The 23756-nt window shown below is 48.9% G+C and overlaps 1 long non-coding RNA gene across 1 annotated transcript; it reads left to right on the top strand.

The window, feature by feature from the left end:
* The first annotated feature begins 15590 nt into the window (after positions 1-15590).
* On the top strand, positions 15591-21163 carry LOC103170328. Its single transcript, XR_486098.3, has 2 exons — positions 15591-15993; positions 20110-21163. It is a non-coding gene; the product is annotated as an uncharacterized LOC103170328 (long non-coding RNA).
* Positions 21164-23756: the final 2593 nt, after the last annotated feature.

Below are 23756 nucleotides of genomic sequence, written 5' to 3'. Positions count from 1 at the left end.
TTTCATTTGCGAGGAGTAACATTTATGCGGATCAGCCCTCTAGGGAGACATGATATGCGGAGTGTCCAGGCACAGTGCTCTGCCCACAGTAAGCGCTCAATAAATACGATTGAATGGACGAATATATCGGCGGAGGGACCAAGCCGTCCGTCTCCTGTTATCGGGGGGGGGGGGCGGGGGGGGGGAAATGACGGGAGTGTGTCGGGGGCAAAGCGACTCCTCTGTCTTTGTCACGTCTTTGTCACGTTTGACTTTGGCGATAAACGTTCTGACCCACGGCAGGAAGACTGTGGGCAGTTTCTGCTTTAAAGGTTTCTTCCCACAACTCCGCTGACGCTCTCTGACCAGCATAATTAACCGGCAGCCCAGGTGCCAGAAGAAGGGACTGATTTGAATGGTTTCCCTCTCCTTATTAATTCATCCTATTTTTTTTTTAAAAAGTACTTATCTCTCATTCGTTTGGTAAAGCAAAACGAACACGCAGTCAGGTCATCAAAGGATGGCTTAGTTTTTGATAAGCGTTTGACAATTTAGTTGGCTCCCACTGAAAACCTGTTTTCTTTACCCCGGATGAAATGTTGCGGAGGGCTGAAGCCATTTCGTTTCTCACGGCCCGGGCTTCTGCCTGCCTATCACACCATTCTACGATTCTATAGTCAGGGCACATTTTTCAGGAAACCCTGAATAGGGGAAGGGAGCCTCAAGTACAAGCAAATCTTTCATTCTGGGCATATTTCAAATTCTTTCCCTTTCCAGTGGATCCAAAGGTACAAATCTTTCCTTTGTTTTATATCACATTTCCCCTGAAATCTCTGAAATGATCACTGACCCCAGCAGAGGGTTTGTTGGTGTGTTTTTTTTTAAATGCTTGAGGGCGAGCGTCAAGATGCGGAGCTAACAGACACAGCTTCTCCCCTAAGTTTGCGGCAGACTGTGTTTTTTCACCGAAGATTGAAGCTTCCGGACTTGGTTTAGGGGCCGAAGAACCAGCTCCCTTGTTTCCTTAGAGCCGTTAAACGACGACGCTGTCGCACGTATCATGTTTGCTCGTCTGACTGACGGGCCCCCAAAACATTTTTCGTCAGACCGGTTTACTTTGCCAGCACCGTTGTTCCTGGTAAAGAGAATTTTGCGCTCTCGCTAACATCGAGCCTCAGTCAGCACTGACCGTATATTTGGCAGTTGCTAAAGGCAGAGCAATTTACTACGTGCGCACGCAAGCGGTAACAGATGGAGTGATGGGCGTTTTCATTCGATTCAGTCGTATTTATTGAGCGCTGACTGTGTGCAGAGCTCTGTACTAAACACTTGGAAAGTACAGTTTGGCCACAGATAGAGCCAATCCCTGCCCAACGACGGGCTTACGGTCTAGAAGGGGGAAACAGACAACAAAACCAAACAATAATAATGTTGGTGTTTAATAACGTTGGTATCTGTTCGGCGCTTACTCTGTGCAGAGCACTTTTCTAAGCGCTGGGGTCGATACGGCGTCGTCGGGTTGTTCCACGTGAGGCTCACAGCCTTAATCCCCATTTTACGGATGAGGGAACTGAGGCCCAGCGAAGTGAAGTGACTCGCCCACAGTCACACAGCTGACAAGCGGCAGAGCCGGGATTCGAACCCATGACCTGTGACTCCCAAGCCCGGGCTCTTGCCACTGAGCCACGCCGCTTCCCCCAACAAGTAGACAGACGTCGCTACCATCAGCTCTGATCTGATCCGATCTTAGATTTGCTTAGATTTGATGCGATCTGATCTGATTTACCGTCTGATAAAGAAAACCGTAGATGAAGGCACATCATTAACGAAATGAATAGAGCAATAAATATGTACAGATCTGTACAAGCGCCTATCTCTGTTTCTTCTCTCCATACAGCGGGTGCTCGATCAGTTCAATTTTGATTGATCAGGACCTATCCCTCAGGAAGAAGGGTCGGATCTCTGCACTGGCTGAAGGTACAGAGTGTAAAGAAGAGGATAATAGTCATCATAACCATGATATCTGTTGCGCTCTTACTGTGCGTTAAGCACTGTTCTAAGTGCTGGGTTGAGATACAAGGTAATCTGCTGGAACGCAGCATCCCCCGTGGGGCTCGCACTCTGAATCCCCCTTTTACAGATGAGGTAACCGAGGCACGGAAGCGAAGTGACTTAGAGAAGCAGCGTGGCACAGTGGAAGGAGCCGCGGCTCGGGGGACAGAGGTCATGGGTTCTAATCCCGGCTCGTCAGCCGTGTGACTTCGGGCAAGTCACTCACCTTCTCTGTGCCTCACTGACCTCGTCTGTAAAACGGGGATTAAAACTGTGAGCGGCCCGTGGGACAACCTGATCACCCAGTGCTTAAGAACAGTGCTTTGAACACAGTAAACCCTTGACAGATACCACCATTACTATCATCCTTGTCGTTATTACTTGCCCAGGGTCACACAGCAGACGTGGCAGAGCCAGGTTTCGCACCCGTGTCCTTTACCTACCAGGCCCAGCCTCTTTCCACCAGGCCAAGCTGCTTGCGGGCAGCTCAGAGGGTCCCGGCGGTAAGACGTTCTTCTCAGCGCAAGAGTAACCCGGCTGGGTTGCTGGACGGGATTAAAACCAAAGTGGAGGATCCAGTCACGAAGGACGAGCTGGAGTCAGAGCTTGCCGTCGTGTAAAAAGCTGCAGCTTCTGCTCGCCTCGGCCCGCTGATCGCAAATGAAACTTAATGAAACCCTGCTTTGGTGCCTCATTCCCGAATCCCAGTGTTTAGGGATCTCCTTTGGTCCGGTGGCCTTCATTTCTCAGGGGATTCATTTATTCAAACATATTGATTAAGAGCTTATTAGGTGCAGAAAATGAAACCCTGCTTTGGTGCCTCATTCCCGAATCCCAGTGTTTAGGGATCTCCTTTGGTCCGGGTGGCCTTCATTCCTTAGGGGACCCCCGACTCTGCCCCTTGTCAGCTGTGTGACCGTGGGCAAGTCGCTTCACTATCCCAGCTCTGCCACTTGTCAGCTGTGGGACTTTGGGCGAGTCACTTCACTTCTCTGGGCCTCAGTGACCTCATCTGGAAAATGGGGATGAAGGCTGTGAGCCTCACGTGGGACAACCTGATTACCCTGTATCTCCCCCAGTGCTTAGAACAGTGCTCTGCACGTAGTAAGCGCTTGACAAATACCAACATCATCAGTATTATTATAATTTTTATTTATTCAATCATATTGATTAAGTGCCTACTAGGTGCAGAAAATCTCTTCTGGGGACTTAGCCACAGCTCCTCACCCATACCCCTAACCGCCCTGCCCTGGTGGTGACAGTGATTTCTAAGATTTTCTGAATTCCTTCCTTCCTTTCGGGACAGCGACCAGTAATGAGATATACACTCCAGCGTGACGTATGTCATTTCCTCTAAGGCCGCTCAGAATAGCAAGAACGTGTTTAGTCATGATTGGTTTCTAATCGCCCATTTCCTGAACTTCAAATCTTGCTTTTCGAGGCAATTTCATTTTCTTCATTTGAACGAGTTTCCCGATCTATTTAAAGACGCCCAAGTCACCTAGAATCTCTTGCTCTGGTCTCTTTCGAAACCCAGTTGGAGAGAAGGGAAGGGAAAACCAGGTCTTGGAAAATCACGCAGACTCGGCGACCCATACTTTCCAAAAGCCTGGTTCCTCATTCTTATGCTGAACAGTTCTCCCATTCAGAAGGAAGGTTGATGGGGTCCTCCCGAGAGTTTGGTATGCGTTTCAGACATTTCCCAAGCCCGTTATGACCCGGAAAGATGTCAGAGATCGGGGGCGAATTAAACATCCCAGCATAATTTTCTGTCCTAGGCGTAAGAATATTTCAACTCCTTCCTGGGACCGCTTTATTTCTCGGGAACGTTCTATCAGCGGTGCAGGTTTCCAAATGCAGATGCAAGGTTTTTGGTATCTTCAGATTTTAAAAGGTATTTTAAAAATTCCTGATAGGGATTCCTCCTTTCAAATACTATCCCAGCTTAGCGTTAGCGACGTTCTCACTCCAGGGAAGGGGCTTCATTTCTCGGCATAAGAGTGTATATATATATATATATATGTATATAACTTAATTAAATGCTTGTCTCAGCTGCAAGGCAGCTCACCACAAAAGTGTCAGAGAGAAGTCTGCAGTGGTCACAGGTCTAAATGGTGAATCTCCGTTTATAGAAAAAAAAAATGTAGCAGGTAGCCAGATTTACCAGATGAGTTATTTTCCGGCATTCGCCAAATGGGAATTCATGCTTTGACATTCGCAGTTCCTGTAAATGTGTAGCGCTGCTCGCCTGGTCCTTGACCAGAAATTTAGAAAAGGTCCCGAGTGTCTGAATTGTAATTATAGCGTAAGCAATCTTCCGTTCTGCAAAATCCATCACTTTGAAAGGAGTTTCCACCAGGTCAAGTCAGCTTCCCCAACGAGCTGAGCCTCAGTTGCCAATTCCATCGTATTTTGTTATTCATTCATTCAGTGGTATTTATTGAGAGCTTACTACGTGCAGAGCACTGTACTAAGCACTTGGGAGAGTACGGCATAACAACGAACAGCCTTTCGGCCCACCGCGGGCCTATGCGCATGCTTGAAACAGTGTCATCTCTCCCGTGTATATCACGTGAATAAAAATAGCTAATGTCTATTTCTGCCGCTGTAGATCTCCGTTTCATTTATCTCCTCTCTGGCTCATTCCTCGTCTTCCCTTTAGATTAAGAAATTCATGCTGGAGTGTTTCCCCCCTGAATATCGTGGGAGTAAGTGTCCGTGTCAATCACTCCCTTAAAATAACATTTGTGTAACAGTTGCGGTCAACCACCCTCTGCCTACCCTTTTCCCGTTCGGCTCTGGTTCCTATCTGCCTCGTGACTTCTCTGTGCTCCCGAATTCCTCCGGAGGAACTTCCGCGAAACTCTTCATCTCCTTTGCCCCTCTTCGCTTCCACCGCCCCCTGCTACCTCTGCTCAAGAGTTTCCCGTTCCTTCACGCAAGTTTCAGTCTGGCTGGGTTTTCCCTGTTAGCAGGAGGAGGACGGGAGGTTACACGCTCCGAGCCCTGGGATTTCTGGGCAGATTTTCTTTTACAGCTCCAGGTGCTCTGAGGCGGTGCTTATGCGCAGCCCTAATAGATCGCGAGAGCTTCCCAAACTTTGTAAACGGCCCATTTTGTTTTACAGTTGAGAATCAGTTCAGTCACCCCCCTAAACGGGACCAGCCCTGGGGTGGAATTTCACAGCTGCTTGGAGACAGCCCCAACCAGGACAACAAAACAGCCATCCCTCAGATTTTTTCGCGTAATAATGTCTAGACACACTTGGATAAATCCTCACGGTTCTCTTTTTCCTCCTAGGCCGCGGAAAGGAACTAGAAAGGTTAGATGTGACATTTTTGGAGCCGTTCATTTCCACTTACCTTCGAGCTGCCAAGTCAGGGTTTATTTTGCATATTGGAACCGGACTTGAGGCCTAGCAAATATTGGCCATTTTGAGCTCTCTCCCTAAGGAGCTAAAGAGTTATGGAAAGACGTAGCGGTGTGGAGGAAGACGAGGGGACCGGCAGAACGACTCACTCGAGATTATTCGATTTTGTGCTGTAATTGAGATCCGCAAACTTCAGGAGGGCTGCCGTGGCCTAGTAGAAAGAGTGCGGGACTTGGATTTGGGAGTCCTGGGTTCTAATCCGAATCTAATCTAATCTAGAGAAACAGCGTGGCTCAGTGGAAAGAGGCCGGGCTGGGGAGTCAGAGGTCGTGGGTTCGAATGCCGGCTCTGTGACTGTGGGCAGGTCACTTCACTGGGCCTCAGTTCCCTCATCTGGAAAATGGGGGTTAAGGCTGTGAGCCTCACGTGGGCCAACCTGATGACCCTGTATCTACCCCAGCGCTTAGAACAGTGCCCTGCACGTAGTAAGCGCTTAACAGACACCAACATTATTGATCCTGGTTCTGCACCTTCCCTTCCGCCCCCTGCCGGGTGACCTTGGGCAAGACACTTAACCTCCCTCTGCCTCAGTTTGATCATCTGTAAAAAGGGGATGAAAGCCCTTTTTCTCTGTTCCCTTTGGATTGTGAGTCTTCGGTGGAAGAGGGCCTCTGTGCGACCTGTTTAGCTTGCATCCACTCCAACTCTTAGTACGGTGCTTGGCATGCGGAAAGCACTTACAGAATAGCGTGATTCTCAGTAATAGTAATAATAATGACAGGGTTAGGAACCAGAGAAGAAAAAAGAGAATGACAGAGGAAAAGAGCATTGGAGAACGGTGAGGGAGAAGAAGAGAGAGGAAAAACAGAAGTCGTGGGGTGCTAGGTAAGGGAGGAAAGGAGATTGGAGAATGGCAGGGAAGGAAGAGGTAGAGAAGAAAAAGAGAAAGACAAAACCTGGCCGAGAATACACCAAAGTCTCTCGGCTCCAAAAAATAGTACGGCCCGGTACCGTAGCTGGAAATGTGTGTTTTTGAAACGTATGACTCACAACCGGATGATGCTTTCCTGTGCCGTCGCTGTTGTTCTTTTCCAGAGTCTACTGTTGTCAGCTTTATCCTTGTGGTGAAAAGTGTAGCGAGGCATTGAGGAAAGACTCTGGGGGCTCCCTGTGGCTGTGACTGAGAGTGCCGGTGAGTGTATAAATAAACCACTTGTGGTTAACAACCATATAGTTTTATTTTAGAAGCCATGCGTGGGGCAGTAAGTCAAGTTTAACCAAAAGGAGGTGGGGAAAAGCAATTTCATTCCTCTGTATTGGAACTTGCAAAATTGGAACAAGTTAGCGCGGCTCGGTGGAAAGAGCCGGGGCTCAGGAGTCAGCGATCGTGGGTTCGAATCCCGGCTCTGCCACTTGTCAGCTGCGTGACTGTGGGCAAGTCACTTCACTTCTCTGGGCCTCAGTTCCCTCATCTGGAAAATGGGGATTGAGGCTGTGAGCCTCACGTGGGACAACCTGATGACCCTGTATCTACCCCAGCGCTTAGAACAGTGCTCTGCGCATAGTAAGCGCTTAACAGATGCCAACGTTATTATTACTATTAAAAAATACTGGCAATTATTTTTAGAATAATGAACTCGTTATATCCCCCCTTCCATGCGTTTGTCATTTTTAGCTCACATCAGCGGTCTTTAAGAAAACTGAAACCTTTACTCCTTGCTCCCAATGTCTCGGGCTGGTATCCCTTTACACGATCAACACCCGTTCTGCTTTGCGCTCTCCTCTCGTCCCACACTCTGCTGGACTTCAGGGAAATCATTTTAAACGATCGCCTTCTTTAGGCTGTTAGATTCCTCCGTCCGTTTATTTTTTCCCCGTCACCACCTCGGTGACGGGGTGAGATGACCAGATATCTTGATCTGGATGGGACAGCGCTACACCTGGGCAATTGGCTTAAAAATCCTCCACGATGGAGTAGAGTGGCCTAGATGAGAAGCGGCATGGTCTAGTCAAAGAGCCCGGGCACGGGAATCAGATAGTCCCGGGTTCTCATCCCGGCACCACCACCTGTCTGCTTGAGTGACCCTGGGCAAGTCACTTCACTTCTCTGTGCCTCAGTTAGCTCATCTTTAAAATGGGGTTAATCCTACTCTCTCCTAGTTAGAGTGGGAGCCCCATGCGGGACAGGGACCATGACAGCCCGAGGACCAATGCCTGGCACGTCGTAAGCGCTTAACCATCGTCGTGATCATCGTCATTATTACGATATTATCTTCAGAGCTAATACTATTAAAAGTGACAGACTCCATTTTCAAATCAGAGCCATTGTCACGTGACTCGATTGATGGACCCACTGACTGTTACTGGTGTGAGGAAAGTGCTTTGAGATTCATCAGACCCTTAATCTGTGAACTCTTAGGTTAACTTTAGTCATTTGGTAAGATCTCCTTACAGAGCTTTCGATTAGCAGGAGACAGTACGTAGAGCTGCACTTGGTAACAGATGCACTGAGCTCTGTGGACGCTCAGATATATTGTTATTTGTTTTGATGGACGGCATAATCAGCCAACTGTATACGAGCGCTCACTGTGTGGGGTGGGAGAGTGTAGTATTAACTGAGTCGGTAGGTATGTAGCCTGCTGCCGAGGACGTTGCAGTCTAGAGGAAGAGTTCACGGGCTAGAGGAAGAATGAGACGGAGGAGGAGGTGGAGGAATCAGAAATGTCTGGAGCTCGGAATATTCTAATCCTCAAAACCGACTAAAGCTCGGAGTGCTCTCTCTCTGGTCGGTATGATGGAAGTTGTCAACGCGGGCAATTTGCTTTACTCCTCGAACTGGCCTTTGGTGGAATATAAAAGACGATAGATGGGCCAGAAAGCCGACAGTGTCGAAAACGTTTAGCTGCTCTTGTACGCTTGTTTAGGTTGAACAACTTACGGCGATTTCATTTGAAAATCTGAGGCATTCAGTGAAACAAATTTCCTCAGATTCACTAAAGGCGACATGTGCCTGATTATTTCTCTGTAGGGACCTCTTTCCTTGCTTCCCGGAGGGGGAAAAAAAAATGCTTGGGGATTACAACTCTCAACTCAGAGGGGCTTCTTGGGTATATTTTTAAATTTCTACAGAAATCCCAGAATTCGTAATAGTTGGTCTTTTGTCGAGAAATAAGGTGTCCATTAGGGACAACTGAATGCAGAGCATCGTACTAAGCACTTGGAGAGCGCAATATGTCTCCTCATTCTACTGTACTTTCCCAACCACTTAGTTCAGTGTTCTGCATACCAGAAGTGCTCAGTAAATACCGCGGATTAGTCATGATGGATCGGAAGAGGAACAAAACACACTTTCCTGGCCTCAAAGAGCTCGCAGTAAAATGAGGCAAGCAGTAATGATTTACAGACAGTGAGAGCACAAGGAATAATGATGAAATAGCAACGTCAAGATGAACTATGAGAATAATGCAAGATATAAATGAATATGTACAGATACACGTAGGTGGCGAGGGCGGGCATTATTACATGAATGCTAAAACCTGGGGGGCGACCGGTGGGCTGATGTGACTTGGGAGAATTTATTCATTCATTCATTCCGTAGTATTTCTTGAGCCCTTACTGTGTGCAGAGCCCTGTACTGAGCGCTTGGAATGTACAGTTGGGCAACAGATAGAGACAGTCCCTGCCCAACTGACGGGCTTACAGTCTAATCGGGGGAGACGGACGGACGAAAACAATAGCAGTGAATAGAATCAAGGGGATGTGCATCTCATTAACAAAGTAAATAGGGTAATAATTTATTGGGGAAGTCTTCCCGGAGGAGGTGGGTTTGAAATAATAAAAATTGTGGTATTGAAGTGCTTTCCATGTGCCAAACGTTCTCCTATGCCCCGGGGTAGATACAATACAATCGTATCAGCCAGAGCCCCCATTCCCAGTGGCACTCGCCATCTGAAGGGGAAGGAGAATATTTTATAGATGTGCCTAGGATCATACAGCGGGCAACTGGCAGGCTCACGATTACAACCCGATCCCTCTGACTCACGGGCTCATTTCGCTAGGCCACACTGTTTGTCTTGAAGGCAGTGGTCAGGAATCTTTGCTGAAGCGGAGGAAGATGGTTTGCCATTGGAGGTTTCTGAAGAGGGGGGGACAGAAATTAGCCTAGACCCCCGAAGAAAGAAAAGAACGTGGCCGTGAGATTATTTGAGCCTTTTTCCGCAACTTGTGGAAGGTGGTGGGGAGAAGGAAAATCCCGTCTTTAGGGAGCACCTTGAAAACCGTCTACCCCACTCAGAGCGGACCAAGGTCATGGTGTCTTAGGAGGTCGTCGTAAAATGACTCTCCCGTTTAATCTGTAAACCGGAGATGAGCAGATGCAGCCTGGGGGGAATAACCCAGCCTGCTAAACGGAATGGCCCAGCCCGTTAAACCCTTTTGGCTGTCTTCTGATCTGATTAGTCGAGGGAAAAATGCCCTCCCCAAGGCCACCTCATCGCAGAGAGGGAGCCCCATCCCGGCCCCCCCCCCCCCGGTTTAATGGGTCTTCAGCATTACGGAGTGTCCGCCGTGTTGCAGACGGCACGTTCCCGAGCGCTGTGGGATGATGCGGGCGAAAGACGGAACGTATTCCCCGGCTCCGAAGTTGCTTACGGCGTACAAAGGCGATTCGAATCCTTCACTCTAAGTAAAGACCTGCGCGACCTAAATGGCGGGTCTTTTAGATTACAAGTAGACCCCAGCGAGCGGAAGGCTGACTGAAGCTAAGGCCCTTCCTGCTGGCTCAACAGAGAAGCCCTGCCTGCTACTGGAGGGAAGGGCAGGTGGAAGGTCTCGGCTGGACATTTAGAGTGCCGAAGAAGTCGCGGTTTTTCCGTCGACATCCTTGACTTGCCGTCTCCCGGCATAGATGCCGACTACGGCTTGGCGAGGCGGACCTTCTCTCTGCTGCCTTTTAAATATAGGAAAAGTGCCGGAAACGGCACTGAGCCACCTACGCGGTTTTCTTATACCGTACAAGAGCATCTGATGCCCTCGGTCCGCCTGGGCTCTGGAAATCATTTAATTCGGCCGCCCCGCAGTGTCGATCAGCCTTCCGAGACTGCTTTGTAACGTCACGGCTGAATGGGTCCGAGCCGCGGGCCGGAGAGTGTTGGAGACGGGTTTTCTTGAGTGAAACAGAAAGCGCCAGAAGGAGATTAGCGGGAGATGAGGACCATATTGTCGGTGAGGGCCAGATGTTGTGGTAATGGTATTTCTTCAGTAAGCGCCTGTGTGCGGTACACTGTAGTGAGACTGGGAAAGCATACTGGGAAATTAGACGCTGCCCCTGCCCCTTCGAGGGCTCACAGTCCATGAATATAATAATGTTAGTATTTGCAGAGCACTGTTCTAAGCGCTGGGGCAGACACAGGGGAATCGGGTTGTCCCACGTGGGGCTCACAGTCTTAATCCCCATTTCACAGATGAGGTAAGCGAGGCACAGAGAAGTTAGGTGACTTGCCCACAGTCACCCAGCTGACAAGCGGCAGAGCCGGGATTCGAACCCATGACCTCCGACTCCAAAGCCCGGGCTCTTTCCACTGAGCCACGCTGCTTCTCATAGATGGAGGCTGGAGGCAGAGGTATCAGGAGAAATGAAACACTCCAACGGCATAAATGACGGGGACAAATATATACGATCCACAGAACAAAACCAAAAATCAGTAGGGCCCTATCAGTTAATCGGTAAGTGGTACGTATTGAGCGCTTATGCGCAGAGCACTGTACTAATTGCCTGGGAGAGTGCAGTACGACAGAATCGGCAGACACGTCCCCTGCCCATAATGACCTCACAGTCTCTGGCTAGAGGAGCGGAATTTCAGCTCCTCTTTGCTTCCAGCGCTTAGAACAGTGCTTGGCGCTTTACAAATACCAACATTATCATTATTAAAATCCAAGGCATAGCCATAGCCACAGCAATGGCTCCTGGAGCCACTGGCCTTGCGGCGATTTCCGAAGCCCCCAGAGTCGTGGAAGGCAGGATGGGATGGCGTCTTCTTGGTGGTGCCAGTTCTCGGGAACCGCGTGGATTCCCGGGACAATTCCCGTCTGTATGTTGATCCTAGCCCACGCACGCAGGTGATTTCCCCACCCCTATGAGCCTGACGCCAACCTCACGATGAATTGGGTCAGAGGCTCTCTTGGCAAGTCTTCCCATCAATCGTCCGACTCTTACCGGCATCACCGAACCCCAGCCCGACCCTGTGAACTCGCTGCGTTTATCGCCTGATTTACCCCGCACGGACCCGCCCCCCCCCCCCCCCCGCTCTATTTCAGAAGACTCGATAAAGGGCTTCTGCTCCCCAAAGGAAGCAACTTTAAATGCAAAAGGGTGATAATCATTCAAGTCGTTTCATTGGTCTCAGATATATCTCTATCACGTCTGTTTAGCCAACGATACGAATCCTGTTTGAATGGAATGCGACTCATCCATTTCAATCACTTCGATCAATCTTATTTAAATACCCAAGGAGCAGTCGGCGTGAAAAAACGGTCTTGGCGATCCTCGGTTTATACCGCATTCTAAAGGCGTACGCCCTTCGAGCGACGTGAGTGCTAACCGCCTATGATATACGCCTCTGGGCTTCGTACCTTGCACGTAGCCAGAAACCGGGATGTGAAGGTCACCGAAGGAGCCGTTTTAAAACGGCACCGGTCGTGCCCACAATAGATTACAGATTCTGACTCCTCCTCGAGGAGAGCGTGCGTCTCCGAGGGGAAATTTACAGTCGGAACGGTTAGGACAGTATGTCATTCAAATATACCTCTAATGGGAGGCGGTAAAGTTTAGAAAGTGCTTCGATTCCGCTTCCGTATTTTTGTTTCCGCATGAAGCCGTTTCATCCACAGACTCGGTGTAATCTCGAGACCGCAAAGACACAGCATCTCCTTCTGAGATGAAAAGACTAAATCCTTCCGGTTACACTTCAGGTTCTTTATGAATACTAATGCCTAAAATCCAAGATTAAATTAATCTCTGCTGTCCCCGTCACACTTGATAAATGAATCATACAGTAGTTTCATCTTGATATTGCAAGTTGTCCTTGACAGCGAATTAAAGTCTTAATAAGAGCTTCCTCTAAAGAGTCCAGGCGTGTACCACCGCCCCCCCCCCCTCCCCTTTTGTTTGTGAAATTTGGTATTGGAAATAAGATTTCTTTATTTTTGCTTTTTAAGAAGTCATCGAAAAAATGGACAAATAGTGTAAGCCGTGGTGTGTGTGTAGCTCAAAGTTAACTGGATCTATTTGAATCAGTCGATCCTATTTAGGAAAAAAACTTGCGGGAAATTCATCCGTGGTTGCTAGAATGAAATGCTCAATTTTGCTAAATAAACCTTATAGGCGACGTAGGCGTTCATGAACACAAACGACAAATCTGCTGCCTTAAACAGCAGGAGCATCGGTTGCTTATCGGAAACCAGGGTTATCCGTCCCACTCAGCATCCTGGCTCCGCTCCTTGCCTGCTGTGCGACCCTGGACGAGTCGCCGAATTTCTCTGTGCCTCCGTTTCCTCATCTACAAAAAGGGGATAAAGTACCTGTTCTCCTTCCTACGTAGGCTGCGCGTCCCATACGGATCAGGGGCCGTGTCCTAACTGATCGTCCCGCATCTATCCCGCCGCTTAGCGTAACGCTGGGCGGAGCGCGGTCCCAGGAGTCGGAAGGACCTGGGTTCAAATCCCTGCTCTGCCACTTCTAGGCTGTGTGACCATCAGCAGGTCAGTTCACTTCTCCGGGCCTTATTTACCTCCTCTGTCAAATGGGGATTAAGACCGTGAGTCCCTAACTTCTCTGTGCCTCAGTTACCTCCTCTGTAAAATGGGGATTAACCGTGAGCCTCACGTGGGACAACCCGATGGCCCCGTATCTCCCCCAGCGCTTAGAACAGTGCTCGGCACATAGTAAGCGCTTAAGAAATACCAACATTATTATGTGGGGCAGGGACTGTGTACGACCCAATTCGCTTATATCCAACAGCAGCAGGATATGGTACGGTGCCTGGCACATAGTAAGCGCTTAACAAATACCATGATGATGATTATTATTATTACTCAACAGACGCTATTATTATTATCACTGCATTGCTCAAGGCCAGGGAAAGAGCTTTTTCTGATAAGAACCGTTCAGGGAAGAGACCTTGGAATGGGGTCAGTTCCTCATTAGCGATCCGCCCTCTCCGCCCCCAGATACCCTAGCCGATCGTCTCTCTCACCTGGTCGCCACCCTCCCTAGTCCTTCCTCCTCGACCTGCCTTTTCCGGAAGCGGCCTTTGCCAACTTGGTGACCGAAGACCAAAAAATGGTGGCATTTGTTAAGCGCTTACTACGTGCAAAGCACTGTTCTAAGCGCTGGGGGAGATACGGGGCCATCGGGTCGTCCCACGTGGGGCTCACAGTTTTAATCCCCATTTTACCGATGAGGTAACTGAGGCACAGAGAAGTGAAGTGACTTGCCCAAAGTCACACAGCTGAGAAGTGGCAGAGCCGGAATTAGAACCCACGACCTCTGACTCCCAAGCCCGGGCTCTTTCCACTTGGTGATGGCGAAACAACCCGCTGCCACCTTTTTGAGAAACTTCAAGTCCTTTCCACCCTCTCCCAACCACGTCTTCACCCTGTCACGCAAATAATGATGTTGGTATTTGTTGAGCGCTTACGGGGTGCGGAGCACTGTTCTAAGCGCCGGGGTAGATACAGGGTGATCGGGTTGTCCCACGTGAGGCTCACGGTTAATCCCCATTTTACGGAGGAGGTAACTGAGGCCCAGAGAAGTGAAGTGACTTGCCCACGGTCACCCAGCTGACAAGTGGCAGGGCCGGGAGTCGAACCCGTGACCTCTGACTCCCAATCGCTGCGCCACGCTGCAGATTCCCTCAGTTTATGGCCCTGGGTAGGACACGCTTCCCACACAACGATGAGACGATGTATTACCGATAGAGAGAAGGTTTCCTCCCAGCTTTCATGCTCTACTCCCTGCATCCCTTAAAAAGATCACTCAATTAATCGACGTTTTTCCCTGCGTCCTTTGCTGTGGGGCTGTCTTCTAAGTGCTTAGGAGAGTGCGATGCGATATGATTCCTGCCCTCGTGAAGCTAGAGGGGGAAACTGTCTTCTAAAGAAATTGGAGATGGAGAAGTATGTGAGTGAGGAGGGGAAGGTAAAAAAAATAATAATAATTTGGTGTTTGTTAAGCGCTTACTATGTGCAGAGCACTGTTCTAAGCGCTGGGGTAGATACAGGGTCATCGGGTTGTCCCCCGTGAGGCTCACGGTCTCAATCCCCATTTTGCAGATGAGGGAACGGAGGCCCAGAGAAGTGAAGTGACTTGCCCACAGTCACACAGCCGACAAGCGGCAGAGCCGGGATTCGAACCCGTGACCTCTGACTCCCAAGCCCGTGTTCGTTCCACCGAGCCACGCTGCCTCTCTTAGGCTACTGTGACAAGATAAAAATGTGACCGCCGGGCCTTGGGGGTGAGAAAGTGAGATCTCATCAAGACAGTCCCGGGAGTATGGGAATTTCCTAACCGGTATATGTCATCCTCCTCCTCACACCACGTCACCCCCAAGATCGAGCTTAAGTGCCGAAGCGGACTTCCCTCCCTCCGACCGATCGGTTGGCTGATCATTTGTCTCATGGGAAAGGCCGCCTGGTTGAGTGAAAAGGCCATGGGTCTGGAAGGTCGCTGGCCCACGTTCCCGTCCCAGCTTCTCCCTTTCCCTGCCGCGTGACCTTGGCCAAGTCACTTAACCTCTCTTTTCTAAAGTTGCTCCATCTGCAAAACGGGAAAATTAAGACCTGCCTTTTCATTCCTCACAGGGATGCCGGGAGGCCAACAATCAGGGAGGCAATGGGAAAGCGCTTCGGGAATATAGGCGCCGCATAAGATCGAGGGATGATTAATTGTATTTCAAAGGAGGGGAAGGCGAATCTCCGAGCTTCAGTACTTATCTGAGGGGGACTGAGCAAGTCATCGGTAGAGTCGGCCGTAAGATTCCAGTTTTCTGATGCTTTCCTTGATGGTTCATCCACCGGATTACGCTGCCAAACCTACCCTCTGTTTAGGAACTAAGCGATGACTTGGGGGGGGGGGGGGAACGGACGGGGACCGTGGATTCTAAATGGGTTATGACGCATCCGGGGCGGTGTATCTGGAGAACAATTAAGAGAAGGCAGGATGGCGATTAGACTCCAAACAAATGACTCCCTCATTTCACGTTTACGGTGATTTTACAGCCCTGCTATCTTTCTGTCAAATGTGTGGTTTGGGTACGAGAAATGTGTGATAATCACAGAGGTGCAAAGAGCGCTTTTAATGACAGATATTATGCCGTCTGAAAGCTCATTATTCTGAGCGACAGAGGTCTGATGCCCTACTCAGCGACGTAGCTCTCTCGGCGGAAGAGCTCCGATCCGACTCGGGGACTGCATTCGCCGGGGATCGGTCCGGCTAGGCTCTGGCGTGGCCGAGCCCTTGGAAATTTCCACCGTAGTTTTATAGGTTAACGTCACAGCGTGGGCAGTTATTCGGTATTAAGTCCATCCTGAGAAAGGTGAGGAAACTCTAGCAAACTGCAGACTAACATTTCCTTGTCGGTAGGATTTAGATCCAAGCTCAAGACAGTTTTGGATTCCTGGGGCCCTGGATAACCGACCGGTCCGTGACCCAGTTTAGACTTCTGTAGCTCGTGTCTAAACGAGGTATTCGCCGCCAAATTGATTTTTGTCATCGGTAGTTCCAAAGCTGGTGTCTCTCTGGTGTTTGGTGTTCTCCTCGGTGGGGCTGCAAGTGAGACTTAGAGCATCCGGTGCATTTATTCTGTTAACGAGATCTACGTCCCCTTGGTTCTGTTTATCGTGATAATGATGTCCTTGTTCTGTTCTATCTTGCTCCGCTGCCTCCCCCGATTAGACCGTGAGCCCGTCGTTGGGCAGGGATTGTCTCTGTCTGTTGCCGAATTGTCCATTCCAAGCGCTCACTACAGTGCTCTGCCCCTGGTAAGCGCTCAATAAATACAACTGAATGAACGAATGACCCTGAAATTGCTACGCAGTCGAAGCCTTGCACCTTGTGGATTGTCCATCAACGTGCCCGGCCTTCTTGCTCACGATCGGACCCGTGACCGGTACTTGTCTATCTGATTTTAAACCCAAGACGAGGGGCATCATCTTCGAATCCCCCCTCCTGCCACAGGCGCCCCCGTCTGTCCGATCGCGTGCCACCGTCCGGGGGTGGACAGAAGCGGCCGAGGGAAGGAAGCGGCGGTGGAAGCCAGGGTAGGTCTGGGAAGCGGCCTGGCTCAGGGGAAAGAGCACGGGCTTGGGAGACAGAGGTCATGGGTTCTAATCCCGGCCCCGCCACTCATCGGCTGTTGCGACTTTGGGCCAGTCACTTAACTTCCCTGTGCCTCAGTTACCTCATCTGTAAAATGGGGCTCAAGACTGTGAGCCCCACGTGGGACGACCTGATTACCTTGTATCAACCCCGGCGCTTAGAACGGTGCTTCGCACATAGTAAGCGCCTAACGAATGCCGTAATTGTCATGCCATATTTGTCGTGCCACCTGGTAATCTAAAACCTGTGTCATCTGGGAATGGGTGAGCAGTTATGTTTGTTCATAGCCTAACCAGAGGAATTCGGGTTAGGATCTTACCTAAAATAGAGAGGAGGAAGGCGTCAAGATCATTTCTGCAGCCAGATTTCTTTTTTTTTTTATGGTATCCGTTAAGGCACTTAATACGTGCCAGGCACCGTGCTAAGCCAAAGGGTAGATATAAGCTAGTAGAAGATCACCGGTTTAATCGCCATTTTGCAGATGAGATAAACGAGGCACAGAGAAGTTGTGATTTGTCCAAAGTCACACAGCAGAAGAGGGGCAGGGGCAGGATTGTGCTCTTTCCACCCGGCCACACCGCTACTTATTGTGAAATCTTGAAGAATCCTGAGGCGGCTTTTCAGCATTTTACGTAGTAGGGAGGATACTGTGCAGATATTTGCAAAAAATTATAGATCTCAGCACTGGGCCATCAATCTGGGAGATTTGCCTCTCTCCGTGGCTCTGACTGAAGTGATGACTTTCTCAAAATTTGGACTAGAGCCATTTTCTCCTCTGATGCCGGCTTGTCTCCGCTCTGCGGGCTTCCGCCCTCGATTGCAGAAAGTGCATTTCCGAGGCCGAAGAAGGGTCTTTTTCATCTCCGTAGGCTGCCCTCCTCCTTTGTGATGGGATGTGCTCCTTTCCAGTGCCGTGAGAGAAGAAAAGTTAGACCCAAATAGTCCTCCTGGCCCACGGGAACCTCACGTGTTAGTTGTTATCTCCGTCGGCCGCTAATCGTCTATTTTCTCCTTTCCGCTTCCTATCCTCCCGGGGCGATCCTTCCCCCTTCTCCGTTCGACAAGCCATCGTACGAAATAATCCTCACATCCTATGATTATTAGTAGAAGGCAGTGTGGCCTGATAGAAAGAGCAGAGCACTGGGAGACTGGTCCTGAGGGGCAGCTTTCTCACCTTTGCATTCCCCTCCCGGGTCCCCGGAAGCCCACGCGCTGCTTCTAAGGTTTGTAACTTGGTGGTAGGAACCAAGGCAGAACCGAGATCCTGACTTGCCCGAGATTGTGACCTTGGGCAAGTCACTTCACTGCTCTGGCCCCTCAGTTGTCGCCACTGAAAAATGACGTTAAAAAGAACATCTCGAGAATTCCTCTCGTAATTTAAGGTCCCTGTGGGGACAGGGACCGTGTCTGATCTGATCATTTGGCAGTAAGGGCTTAATAAGGACTATTATTAGGATTGTTCTGGTCGTCGTAATTACGAAAAATATCAGGCCGAGGCAGCAGGAAAAATCAGAGTAGTGGCCCGTTCAGCCGGCCTTAGGACGGATTATCAGAGGAGCAGGGGGAGGAGAACTCTGGTACTGGACCGCCTCGCCGATCTTCCAAAGACTAGGTGCGGGGTTTTCCCTCTCGCCAGCTTTCCTTTCTGCCCACAGACGATGATGTATTTATTGAGCGCTTACGGTGTGCCGGGCACTGTACTAAACGCCTGGAAAGTAGAATTCAATGATAAAGAGAGACAATCCCTGCCCACACTGGGCTTACAGTCTAGAAGGATCCACCTCAGAGCTTAGAACACGGTGCCTGGCACATAGTAAGTGCTTAACAAATACCTTAAAAAAAAAAAGTTGCCCTCTTTCAGGCTCATATCATCCCCGAAGGGTGAAGGATTGACCAGAGCTAATGGAGGAAAAAGGACCGAATTCCATTTAAATCAGGTCTTGTCGTGCCAGTTTTCCCTTCCAAGAGGAGGAGGCTATTTGGCCTCTTGTGACATGAGCAAAAGTGGGAGTTTCATGGTGCCGGGAAAGGATTTAACTCTTTATCTCTATTCGCGTCGTACGCCGCTTCCTCTGTTGGGCCTGGGATTTGCTCTTTAATTCGGGCAATGGGTTTCAATCCTGAAAACATCTTCTGAGGTAGGACACTGGTAAGGTTAATTTTATCATTTCAAAATGGGCCTTGGCTATTTTGATAGGCTATTAGCATTTTGCCTGGTCGCCTGCTAGCTTTCCCGCCTAATTTTAGAATTTTTACAAATTTTAGAAGTTGAAGGCCCCAGCTTTCCCTGCGTTCTTCCTTTCTCAGAGTATTCCTACGGAGACCTTATAGAGATTTCCCGTATGTGTCTTATGATTCGGGTTGTCTCTCCCATCCAGCTCTGGGCTCGCTGCTTTATTCCCCTTACGCTCTCTCCTCGCCACTGAAGCAGTGTGGTCCAGGGAAGCAGCGTGGCTCAGTGGAAAGAGGCCGGGCTTGGGAGCCAGAGGTCATGGGTTCGAATCCCGCCTACGCCCCCCTGTCAGCTGTGTGACGGTGGGCAAGTCGCTTCACTTCTCTGGGCCTCAGTTCCCTCATCTGTAAAATGGGGATTTACTGTGAGCCTCACGTGGGACAACCTGATGACCCTGTATCTCCCCCAGCGCTTAGAACGGTGCTCTGCTCATAGAAAGCGCTTAACAAATACCGTCATTATTCACGTTATTATTAGTAAATAGAGCCCGGGCCTGTGAGTCAGAAGGACCTAGGTGCGCATCTCAGCTCTGCCGCTTTACTGCTGTATAACTTCGGGCAGATCGTTTAACTTCTCTGTGCCTCAGTTACCTCACCTGTAAAATGGGGTTAAACTGCGAGCCCCACGTCGGACATGGACTGTGTCCGACCTGATTACCTTGGATCTACCCCAGCTTTGAAGACAGTGTCTGGTACGTGGTAAGCCCTTAGCAAATACCATTAAAAAAACAAACACACAGAAACAGAAACGAAAGACTTCTTCCATGAAGCTGGCCTCTGGGGGCAGCCGGACACGGCTGGATTTCCACCGGGAATATTCTCCCCTATCCTGCACCCCGTCTCGGGGAATGTAAAAACGAGGCTGTTCTGCGGGGATGCGTGCGCTTCGTTAACAAAATGGTCAAGTTGCGTGCGCCACTCCTTCCGAAACCATCTCCAAACCCTTCCTCGGATATTTACGCCGCGAAGACGACCGCAATCCCGGGGACGAAAATAGCCTTGGACTGATACGAAGGGGGAAGGAACCAGGTATTTACAAAGAGTTTGTTTTATTTCCTGCTTCCTGAAGATGGAGCTAAATCCCCGAAGTGTGTGTTTACAGATCTTTGAATTGCTGGAAAGGACATCTGTGAAAAGCAAAATGAACGCCGTTCTCTGAAGGCCTAATCCTTTACCCTGCCGCTCCTGCTGCAGAATGCAGCTCTTCGTGCTGAAGAAAGATAAGATCTCTCAACTGAGACGGTCTTGGCCCGGCAGAGCAGCATCACTTTCTTGAGCTGAAACCGGACCTCGAATGGAAACCACCGGGAAAATCGCCCCGATTTTACCGCTCGCCCGCCGCCTGCTGCTATTTTTTTGGCAGGAGGGATTTGAAATTTCCAACTGACAGTTGTCCATGCTGACTAGTGTATCCTGTGTTCTGCTCCTGCAGTTTGCTCCGTATGATTCAATGACCACATGCGACTATAATTCGTGAAGGAGTTCACACGACTTTCCTCGGTCCGCCAGCTAAACAAATACTGCGTATCTTTGGAAACAGAGATACACTTTATTACTTCCCCATATGGCTGGAGAGGGATCTGATACCGAAGAACACAATGTGCTTAAGCCAACAGGAAGCTTGAAAAGAGAAACATTTAGAAAAACTTGCAAGGAATTTGAAAGCGTTCCCATCCCGCTACCTCCTTCATATAATCCAAAACTCAGGCCGAGGATTCTTGGGCCGTAGCATGAAAAGCAGTAGTCGGAGAAATTTTCTGAGTAAAGAATGCCATCAATGAAATTGACCTGTCCGGAAGAACCATTTTCCATTTCTGTCATGTCCAGAAATAGCCATTCGTATTTCAGGATATTCACTCAATTATGGAAATGATTCTGTTTTTCTGGAAAAGATGGGAAAAACGACCCAAATCAACCTTTTAGTGAACTTTAGTATTAAAAATCCTTCACGTTACTTCTATTTCTTTGCAGACAGCAAGCTAGGCAGCCTGAAAAAGGAAAAAAAAAAAATGAACTTAATGGTGGTAATTGGGATGTGTAACCGCATCTTCCATTACAAAAGTCATGACCACTTTGAACCGCAGGAAGAAACAGCTGTTGGCATTTAAATAAAATCCATTTTCCCGGCAGTTGGTTTTATTGCTGGGTTACCTGTGCTTATTGTGCCACTTCCTGTGCTTTTTCTTATTTACGTTTCTTTTAAAAATGTGAACCAGCTATCATGAAATATTTAACATTTAAACACGTCCTTACTTGGACTTAAAATGCCAGCTCTGGTACGTGGATATTTCAAAATTTAACCCGGGGCTTTTTTTGTTTGGATTTTTTTTGTTTGTTTTTTTAAGAACGCTAGGAAATGAATTCCCATCACCTCCATAAATGGGGGAAAGTAGAAAACCCAGTAGGTGCTTGATGAGTGCTGAAGTCTAGGCTAGGAAAAGGTGAGATGAGAATGAGATGAGAAAGGGAGCCGTGTCACTCTGTCCTGGCCCCCATTACCGGTCTCTCTAGGGCACCCAGCTCTCTTTTCTGAGAACATCTTTTTTTTCTAAATCTTCCTCTAAATCCGTAGCTCTTCACGATAGGAATAAGTTTCCTCGGCCCGCAGTAGTTATCAAAAATTGCGAGGTTGTGACCTGTCTCTGGACTCTCGTAACTCCTCTACTACACAACCGGGAAAAGAGCCACCATCTTGGACCCGATAAGTAGTAGAAATTGTGTGTGTGTGTGTGTGTGGGTGTGGGTGTGTGTAGGACAAAGAGGGAAAAGGTCTAATACCCGTTCAATGCCTCTTCTCAGTCTTGCTTAGATTGGCAAGATCTCCATGTGGGGCAGGGATGGTGTCTGACCTGATTATCTTAAATCTGCCCTATCACATGGTACAGTGTTTGGCAAACAGTAAGTGCTTAACAAATATTATTTCTTATCGTTATGACGGGGAACTCAACGAGAAAGGGTTGGGTTGACCTGGAAACGTTACCTCCAACTCCCCAACACCTAACTCTCTTAGTGGCACTAATGATATTTATAGGGAACCCACCGAGTGCTCGGGAAAGTACAATAGAAGGAAAATATGAATGAATTCGCAGCCCGCAAGCAACTCACGGTCTAAAAGGGATGCCCGACAGGCAGAATATTGACAGATAGCGGGACCGGTAGGAAGTAGAATGAATCAGATGAAATCACCTGAAGTACAGTTCAATCTACGTATGCTTGGTTTTCACTCGTTAGGGGAAGGGAATATCTCCTAATTCTGTCGTACTCTTCCAAGCACTTAGTACAGTGTTTTGCACGTAATATGTGCTCGATAAATGCCACCGATGGACTGGATATACCACATCGGTACGGCATTCCCCCGTCAACGCGCGCCAGTCGGAATTGAAGCGTGATTTGTTGATAACGCAGTTACAGGCTTGTGTGCGGCTTCAGGCACGGGGCCAGGGTGACAGGGGACCTTTTCCCTCGTGTGACTTTCTGCGGGAACACAGGTGCAGCCTTACAGGAGGACTGGGTGAATATGCACGCCTGCTGAAAATAGGTGCACATTCATAAACGATTGGGCTGGGCGCCGGGGTTTCTAAGGAGTTGTGAATTTGAAACACAGCCATCGAGCATGGAAAATCCGAGAGATGAATCTAGAAATTGAAATAAGGGAGACAGTATTGACTGGTGCGGGCATCGTATTTTTCTGGCCCTTGAAATCCATTTCCCTCTGAGCGCTAAATTTCATATTGTATTTTAATCTCCTTTTTTCTGATTTCCAGAGGGGGGAAAAATGCCAGGGGTGATGAACTTTGGAGTAAAACATTTTTGTTGAGACCCATTAAAACAAACTACCTTCCTGTTTGCGTATTTTTTTCATCACAGCTGGTGATCTTCAAAAGGGAATTCAATATTATCACAGATTGCAGGGGGCTAGGAAGCTTTTCAATCCAGGAATAGGCCGATTTCCTTGTCAGTGGGGAAAAGATGAATGGCAGGTACAATAGATTCCTGTCTATATAAGAAGGTGCACGGATCCAAGAGGGTGCGATTTTTTTGGGGGGGGGTGGAAAAAAAAGCAAAATGTTCCCGCTCATATTTTAAACAAAGTAAGTCCCGACTCCATTGTTCTCTCCCCCACACAGAGTACAAAAACATTAGCCGCTATTGTTTCATTTCCATGCGGCGATTCTGCCAATCAGCTAGCTTGAGTCACTGGAATGGAAAAACAGACCGGGGCGGTTCAATTCCCAACACACAACTGGTAGGCAAGTGGAGTTTACCTAAGGATCGCTTCGAGGAAACAATTCATAGAGCCGGAGAGCCAGATCCCAGCCCGGTGTTGTCGTCAGGCAGAAGAGTTGACGCACGATGCTTTGTAAGACCTCCAGAGGAAGAGACTGTATGTCCTTTTTAATGTGGTGGAATCCACATAGTTTAATTTGGGAAAGGGAGACTTTCCCTAAGGAAAATGTCCATTTTGGATCCTAATCTCCAAGGGGAGGATCCCCCACTCTTTAATAGTTCTGAGTGGCAGGCCCTGGAGCAAGGAAAGAGTTTATATTCAGCATTGCTTAGTGGAAAAAGCATAGGCTTGGTCAGACGACGTGGGTTCTCATCCCGCCTCCGCCACTGATCAGATCTGTGACTTTGGGCGAGTCGCTTAACTTCTCTGTGCCTCAGTTCCTTCATCTGTTAAATGGGGATTGAGACTCTGAGCCCCACGTGGGACAACCTGATCACCTCGTATCAACCCCAGCGCTTAGA

Source organism: Ornithorhynchus anatinus, chromosome 13 (assembly GCF_004115215.2).
Source record: "Ornithorhynchus anatinus isolate Pmale09 chromosome 13, mOrnAna1.pri.v4, whole genome shotgun sequence".
Classification (NCBI taxonomy): domain Eukaryota; kingdom Metazoa; phylum Chordata; class Mammalia; order Monotremata; family Ornithorhynchidae; genus Ornithorhynchus; species Ornithorhynchus anatinus.
This window is presented reverse-complemented; position numbering and strand designations above follow the sequence as displayed.